Below are 8775 nucleotides of genomic sequence, written 5' to 3'. Positions count from 1 at the left end.
CGGATGATGTTTCCCGGGGCCCGAAGCTGTCTAAATCTTCGTCTTGCGTGTCGCGTCTCTCGATTCCGATCAACCCCTTCAAGCTACCGCATAGATGCGTTAGCCTCACGACTAAGTCCTCACACTAGGACATCTGCTGTGACGTTTTCACGACAGTTGGCGCCCACCGTGGGGTCTGCGCATGATCGTGTTGAGTTTTTGGAGGGATCTCCCATAGAGATCGAGAATTTTACAATTCCCGGATGGAGATGAGCCAGCTGGAAAGGATCTGCATCAGCTTCGAGTTCATTGGTCCAAATTAGTAGTTTGGAAGATTTAAAATTAAAGTTGTTATTTTGATGGCTGTCGTAAGTCGCCAGGAAAAGAGATCCCAAGTTGCTAAACAACATCGGCGTGTCAAGTTTCTGTGGGTAGATTGCCAAAAACCATAAGGTCGGGGTCGTCGTCGCTGTTCAACCATCAAACAGCAAAGGAAAAAGTCAAGGAAAAAGACACCTACGACCCGAAAACGAAGACAATCACAACCGGAAGTCTACATCCGTGACCCAATCGCCATGGTTTTTTCTCAAACCACCACCACAACGCCTCTCCGCCTCCGTCTCCAGCCAATCCTTGGATGGTTTCGCTGCTGGTGAGCCGCCGCGGATGACCAGTTGGTTCTGCCGCGGCGAGTTGCCGCCTAGGCCGCCTGTTCCGAGTCTCCATCTCCGCCGCAGGCCGCTGCTGATTCGCTTCTTGAGCCGGCCCTGAGTCGCTTCGCCGGGTTTGCCCGCATCCTTTTCCGCGGTGAGTCTCTTCCAGTCCCACATCTTGCGGCCTCTGCACACCTCGATTCCGCCTCAGCCGCTCGCCCTGACCCCGGTCCATCTCAGCCGGCTTGGGTCGGTTTACAGCACCGCGCCTCAAGCCGCCGTTCCGAGTTACAGTCTTCGCCTCGAGCCGAGGCCTCCACCTCGCGCCACGTCGCGCCTCGGCCTCGCCCTGAGTCGCCGGAGGAGCTCCGCAACGGTCCCTTCCAACTTAACGGACCAACTCCGCCGCTTGCGGCCAAGGCCATCGCCTCTGCTAAACCGTCGCCCTGGTTTGCTTTGCTCAAATCATTATCGAGACGCCCGGTCACATCTACCGTTGCGTGTGAAGTGCGGTCCTACAAACCCGCCTTTGCTGTAGCAGCATGTTGAGTCACCGCCATTCTCAGAGCCGCCGGCCGGCTGTTTCCGAGCCGCCCCTGCTTTGAAACCTTTCCGTGTTAAGACGCTGAGCCGCCGCTGACAAGCCGGCCGATTCTTCCGCTACGTCTTGAGTCTCCGTCTCCGCCTCTAAATCGCCACTACATTCCACCTCGGCCTGGTCTCGCATGCACGAGAGCCGCCTGCGCCAAACCGGAAGCATTCAAATCACCTCTGAGGATCTCCTCACCACGACAGCAGCCTCTGTCCATTGAGCCGCCCCGCTCTTGCAAGACTCTAGCCACCTGCGGACGGTCTCGTTTTGAGCCGCCGACTCCTGTTGCCGTGGCTGCTCTCGTCAAGCCGTTTCCGGCTCCAAAGTTCTCCCCAAGCAAATTTGTCGCCATCACCACCTTCCACAACCTCGCCGCAGGCTTCGACCGCGCGGCGCCCGACACCAGAGCCGCCCCGTCACATGTGACTTGCCGCCTCCTGCTGTGCCATGCGGGCCACCTTGGCCCCTCCACCGTCGCGGATGAACCTGGGAGCCGCCGTCTCTGTTGACTCGCCTTGCCTCGCGGGCCCTCCTCCGTGTGGCCACACTGAACTAGCTATGGTCATGCCTCTCCTACTAGCCGTTGCACACTTCGTCGACCCGCCGGAGCGCCCTCGTTACAGTCTCTGAGCTGCACCGGCCCTGAGCCGCCGTCTACCTCAAATCGTCGCTGGTGGCGGGTTACTGCCCTCCACGGCTGCTACCGCGCCACTGAGCCGCCTCCGCTACACGACGCTTCAGCATCACTCCATCTCCCCTCTTTGTCTCTGCCGTGAGCCGCCGTCCGAGCCTCTGCTATGTTGTTGCAAGCCGCCGCCGAGTGGACTCCTCTGTCGCGCTACTTCTGCGGCAAGCGGCTGCATGCGAGTCGCTCACGGCCCTGACTCCGCTGCCTGAGAGCCGCCCCCGCTGTTGAACCGCCGTGCGCTGGTAGCTATTTTTGCACGTGAGTCACCACCCGCCTTAACTACAGAAGGAGACCCGCCGGTCGCGCTTCAGTCACCTCCGCTTCTGCTACGGTCAAGTCGGCCATGCCTCTGCTCCGAGTCGCCTCTGAGCGACCTCTTCTTCGAGCCGCCGTGGCTCCCCTCGCCATGGCCTCACCTCGAAACTGCCATCGCCAAACCACTTCTGCGGAACCGCTTCGTCTCCTGAAGCTGCTGCTGTCGCGCGCCATGCCTCCTGGAGCCACGGATAGCGCGTCGCACCTCCAGAAGCGCCGCTAATTTCATCGCCATCAGCTCGAGGCCGCCTTGCCTCGGTTCATCATTGATCCGCCGCACTAGCTGTCTTTGTCTCCTCCCTAGCGAAGCGACTTCCCTGAGCCCCCATACCTCAACAGAAAGCCGCCGTCTGCCTCGGACCGCTGCACGCCCGCGTATCAAGCCGTCTCCGCCGTGGCCGGTCTTGAGCGGCCACCGCTCCTCCTGCAAACGCCGGCGTCCACACCTGAAGTCGCCTGCTATCTCTGAATTGCCCCGCCCCTGCCGGGTCATGCCTGATGTCGGTGTTAAAACCGGCGGATCTCGGGTAGGGGGTCCCGAACTGTGCGTCTAAGGCGGATGATAACAGGAGGTAGGGGACACGATGTTTTACCCAGGTTCGGGCCCTCTTGATGGAGGTAAAACCCTACATCCTACTTGATTGTTCTTGATAATATGAGTACTACAAGAGTAGATCTATCACGAGATCGGAGAGGTTAAACCCTAAAACCTAACTTATGGTATGATTGTATGTTGTCCTGCGGACTAAAACCCTTCGGTTTATATAGACACCGGAGGAGGTTAGAGTTACATAAGATCGGTTACAAAGGAGGAGATATGCATATCCGTATTGCCTAGCTTGCCTTCCACGCCAAGTAGAGTCCCATCCGGACACGGGACGAAGTCTTCAATCTCGTATCTTCATAGTCCAACAGTCCGGCCAAAGGATATAGTCCGGCTGTCCGAAGACCCCCTAATCCAGGACTCCCTCAGTAGCCCCTGAACCAGGCTTCAATGACGATCAGTCCGACACGCAGTGTTGTCTTCGGCATTGCAAGGCGGGTTCCTCCTCCGAATACACCATGGAAGAGTTTGAATACAAGGATAGTGTCCGACCCTGCAAAATAAGTTCCACATACCACTTTAGAGAGAATAATATTTCCACAAATCTAATCTGCTGACACGCTTTGGCAGCATGACATCACGCCACGACCCGGTAATTATTTGAACCATTTTTCTTTAACCAGCCCCGCACATAACGCGAGGTGGTTTCTTGACACGTCTTGGCAAAGCAGAGATCGTGTTCCCCTTATCACGGAATTCTCATCAATACGGACGTGGGTAACCCAACCGCGCCATCAATTACGGCTCTTGGGGGCATAAGCGAGTATTACCAGGCTTGTGGGGGCGCATATTTTTGTCCGCCCTTATAAAGGGATGAGGTCTCACCTTTTTCTACCCACGCCTTCTTCCTCCTTGCTCATTCATTCTCACGCACTCGAGCTCCAGCGCCCAAGTCCACATCCTTCTCCTCAACTCTCCTCAAACATGTCCGGAGCGGGAGGCAAGTGGATGGTCTCCTCCGTCATGGAGGGACACATCAAAAAACTACGTGAGGACGGATACTTAGCCGCGGATATCGCGCACCGGCTGCCAGCCACGGGGCAGATCGTCCCTACCCCGGAACCTCACGAAAGGGTGGTTTTCCTCCCCCACTTCGTCCGCGGCCTTATGTTCTATTATGGGCTGGACTTTCATGATATGTCCCCGAATTTCATCCTCAACATCTTGACATTCATCGTCGTGTGTGAGGCTTTCCTCCGCATCCGGCCCCACTTCAGCCTGTGGCTGAAGACCTTCAATATCAAGCCGAAGGTGGTTGGCGGCCAACAAGCGGAATGCGGCGGAGCCATGGTGGAAAAAATGCCCAACGTTACATGGCTCGAGGGCTCCTTCGTGGGGACCATAAAGGGGTGGCAATTGGGGTGGTTCTACATCACCGAGCCGCGCGACACCAACTGGGTGGCGGCCCCCGAGTTTTCGATCCGGAATCCCCACGCGGCTCACTTCCTGGAAGGAGAAGGGCTTGTCCTGGGGCTCATCGGTAGAGCTGGACGGACTGTTGAAGTGTATTCGGAACATGACAAGCAAAAAACTTAAGCTTGTCAACATAGTCCAGGTCATGCTCTTCCGTCGGATCCTCCCGTGCCAACAACGGGCTTTTAACTTATGGGAGTTCAACCCGGCCCAACACCAGACTCTACACGAGCTCTTCGACACGACGCATAAGGACGTCTGGAAGGTGCTTTTTAAGGGCGCCGAGGTCCCCCCTTCTCTTACCGAGAACCGCGGGCTAAGCGCGAGGCGCCCTGCGAATCCGGTAAGCTCTGTGCATAGGGTATTTATTTCCCCTAGCTTAACCATGTGTGGGGTCTGAGCTCCCGTGCCTATGACAGGACTGGGTGGAGACATCGGAGCAGATTAACTGTCCGGCCCCTCTGCCCGAAGACCCTGCAGACGCTCTCCTGACGAAGATGCGGACTCCGGCTCCTTATGAGGTGCCGGAGAAGACCAAGAAGAAGGCCAAGGGAACCCGAAAGAGTTCCCGGCGCCAGGTGGTATCGGACTCATCGTCCGATAACTCCAAGACGCACTCCTCCCATGAAAACGAGGAGGAGGAAGATGAAGATTCTCCCCCTCCAGCCGGGGGAGACAAGAAAAAGAAGGCCACCCCAACCGAGGAGCACTACAAGAAACCTGTTAATCCATGATGGATTTTCGGTGACAATTTCGAAATTCGTCATGAACCCCACAGTACAGACCCGCAAGCCCACTAAAGCCCGCCTAAAGCCCTAAACCTTTTGCCCACATAAAAGCTAACCCTAAACACTCCCGTCCCCAACCTCTTTCTCCATCCGCCGCCACCACGCCTCGCCTCCCCTAGATCCCGTCCTCTGCCTCCAACTCCCCGCCTCCAAGCGATGATGAAAACCCAAGATCAATGGCGACAGCGGCTGCAGCGGCCCGATGGAAGGGGCGGTCATCCCTAGCAGCTGTGGCGCGCCTCTGCTGCTCACAACCAACGACCCGGGCCATGGATCTGCCGCAGATGCCTCCCTCCTCTATCTCCCAGGTCGCGCAACTGCCTAGCCGTCCGGAGATTTGGAGCAGCAATCGCCGGACAAGGAGAGGACGACGACCGTGACCTGTGGGAGGTCGGACCTCGACCTCACCGGCAACGTCGACGACCTGCACAAGGTCCCTCCCTGCTTCACCGATCTTCTCCTATCTCATTTTTTACTTCCTTTTCTCTGCCATCCCCAATCGAAGTTTATGTCTTCGATTCAGATCAGCAGGACCTCTCTGCCACTCTGGTTTGATGGACGGTGATGAATGGGACCCATGCTCAAGCCCGACGAGCGGGGCAAGCTAGATGGCGAGGTCCTCTGCCCCGACCACCATGATTCCCCAGAGAACAAGAAGGTCGACCCTCTCGCCATGTTTTTCTTTTCTTTCCAAGTGATTGCTGCTCTACTCTAGCATAGTTCTCCAGGGGCTATCCAATTTTTTTGGACTAAACGTGATGCATAAAATGTGGCCACTTCGTTTTCCTGATACTCAGAAGCTACAGCCAATGATAGATTAGTTTTGTTGGCTATTTCTTTTTCTTCTCTTGTCGTGCGAGCACTAGCAGTAGTGTAAAATTTGTGAGATCTGTTAGTTAGTTAAGAACTACTAATTTAGTAATTAAATGCCCCATGAGATGCTCCTATTGGTTCCTTGGGTTTTTATTGATTGTGGAATAAAAGTAATTTATTAATCTCACTCAATGGATTGACGAAGAGTAAGATTTTTAACTAGCGCTGCTATTAATTACACTGCTTCTCTGTTATATATTATGCACAAACTTTCTATGTGTTATCATCATTTGGTTAATCAGTCCTCCTCGCCTACTCTCGCTCCCGCACTAATTACATATACAAGTTTAGTGTCAGATCCATGAAATATACTTACTACCATCATTTGGTTGCAGCAAATATTACATATTTTGTTCATTGCACCTTGTTGTACTCACCGGCAAGGTATTATTTGCTGCCATCTTGGATTGTAACAATTGGGTTTATTTACTACTCCCATCCGTTCCATAATATAAGAATGTTTTTGACACTAGTGTAGTGCCAAAAACGTTCTTATATTATGGGACAGAGGGAGTATTATTCTGTAAGATTTTTCTCATGCTAGTTTTCTGGTTTGTCTTGCCTGAACAACCTCTAACTTTGGTTTTCATGGAGACAAAATGAAAATCTGATTCATTGAGATATTGACTATACAGCAGAGGTTTCCCTACAACGGCGATCCATGGTGACAGAACACAGGAGGTTAATACATATTCTGGACTCTTCTGTCCTCACCTAACTTGTTCGTTAGCAGTAATATAAAACTGCAATGGCAACACATTCTAGCTAATATTTTAGTTTGAAATATCTGCCATGCTGTTTTAACACTGGAAGCTTAAGAACAAGAGACATTTTTCTAAGCATGCTATACTTGTATGAGTTGCAGATTTCAGAAGTGTCAAGGATATATCTAGCTTAAACATATACACCACTTGTTATACATATGGCTTTGCTTGGAGTATCTCTGCTAAGATTCTAGCTAGTTTTATCTACCTCGTGTCCACTTGTTCTGCTTATCTGAATATAAGAACAATTAGGCTGTAGTTATCATTAAACTATTAATGATAGCTGTATGTAGTTACTCCAGGTATGTGCTTCACATTATTTTTGGAAGACGGAAAAGCTTTGCCTTGTATATTAAGAAAGAAAGAAAATGTCAAACTATATGTATATGCCAGAGTTGCACATGTAACAGAAACATGTGATCACAGATTACTACTAGTCTATTTCCCGTAACCATGTAAATTGATTATTTTTTATATGACACTCATTTGGCATTTTCTTAAAGTTGCTTGACCAGTCTATGCCACTTAAATATGATACACACTGTTTACTGTTGTCGGTGTTTTGAGATGAACTTGCAGCATAAACATTGAGTTTCATGTGTAATGTAGTTCGACGATCAGAGGCTTTGCGTCATGCATATTGTTTGTTAGTGATGCCATGTTTTTGTCATAGATACTTTGTTATTCTCATTTGTAGGAACTCTTAGATTTAAGAACTTTGGACAGTACGTAATTAATTTTTTTCTCTTGTTCTAATTCTCTAATTTCTACTGTATATTTCTATCAGAAGTATCTAATGTTGTAAATATGCTAGGTATAGATGAAATGATAGTTGCCTACAGGAGTCTGATGACAAGAACCTGAATAACAACCTGAATAATATATTACTTAGTTTTGTGATGTGTGTATTGTTACTGTCATTTGAAACACTTTTTCGGATTAATTTTAGGAAACCTTATGTTTAGTCTTGTTTTATAGTAGATACAATGTTATTCTCATTTGTTGGCACCATAAGATTTAAGAATTATGGACAACATGTATTCATTTTTATATTTTTTTGTAATTATATTGTTTCTACTATCTATTCATATATAACAATATCTAAGGTTCTTGTAAATATGTAGGTAAGATTGGGAAGTTTGCTACTTGGTGCTGCTCATCACAATCAACCAAGACATGATGGCTGCCATCAGGAGGGCTGACAGCAAGAACCTAAATAACAACCTTGATAGTTTGTATGTTTTGCTGATGTAAAATGAATTGTACTCATTCCTAAGCGTGATGTGTGATATATATTGTCGATCTATATTGTAAGTTGTCATTTTGTAGAGGATTTTGTAAACTGCTATATTGTGGATACATACAAAAGGCGGTTGCATACTGGTTGAACTATGTAATGTTACACTTTGCAAATGCTTTCTCTTGGCCAAAATTAGCATTAGGATTTGTGTATTGCATAATGGTAAACATGTATGGGGTAAAAAATGGGATGAAAGAAATGGGCTAATGTGCTCAACCATGACGAATTTTGTGACGGAAAAGAGTATCCACGTAGGCAGCCATGTCATTCAAATTGGTAAATAAAAAATCCTACATGGCATTTATCGATGACGGATTGTTCCGTCACAATGGATTGGGCCTGAGCGGGCCTGGGGCACATCCATGACGGACAAGAGCCGTCATGTATGGTACGGTGTGAAATTATGACGCGATATACATAACGGATTTCAAGTCCGTCATGGATGGGCACCCTTGACAGTTTTCTGCCGATCCATGACGGATCAGGACTATCACGTATTAACAGATTTCTTGTAGTGGAGGCCGAAGGGTCCAAGAAGGGAAGGACTCTCCTTCCGGACTGTTCCACCACCGCCGCCGACGGCGGAGACGAATGGCTGCTCAGGGCCAGGCCCCTTGCGAAGTCGTAAGTATTCGGATACCAGAGTAACTCATAGCATACTTTTATTGCACTACTTCTCCAAATCGTCGAATATGATCATGCAGTCCGCCCCGATCCCATGTCGACGTATCCTCATCGGACGGTTCCTTGGACTCGTCGGATATGGATAGTGATACACTTCCAACCGCCTCCTCTCCTCGCCCTAC

At 50.2% G+C, this 8775-nt stretch overlaps 1 long non-coding RNA gene across 1 annotated transcript; it reads left to right on the top strand.

Annotated features, from left to right (window-relative positions):
• The first annotated feature begins 527 nt into the window (after positions 1-527).
• LOC125514563 lies at positions 528-8049 on the top strand. The gene is made up of 3 exons (XR_007286519.1): positions 528-786; positions 6541-6586; positions 7794-8049. It is a non-coding gene; the product is annotated as an uncharacterized LOC125514563 (long non-coding RNA).
• The last annotated feature ends 726 nt before the right edge of the window (positions 8050-8775 follow it).

Source organism: Triticum urartu, chromosome 6 (genome assembly GCF_003073215.2).
Source record: "Triticum urartu cultivar G1812 chromosome 6, Tu2.1, whole genome shotgun sequence".
In the NCBI taxonomy this organism is placed as follows: Eukaryota; Viridiplantae; Streptophyta; class Magnoliopsida; order Poales; family Poaceae; genus Triticum; species Triticum urartu.
This window is presented reverse-complemented; position numbering and strand designations above follow the sequence as displayed.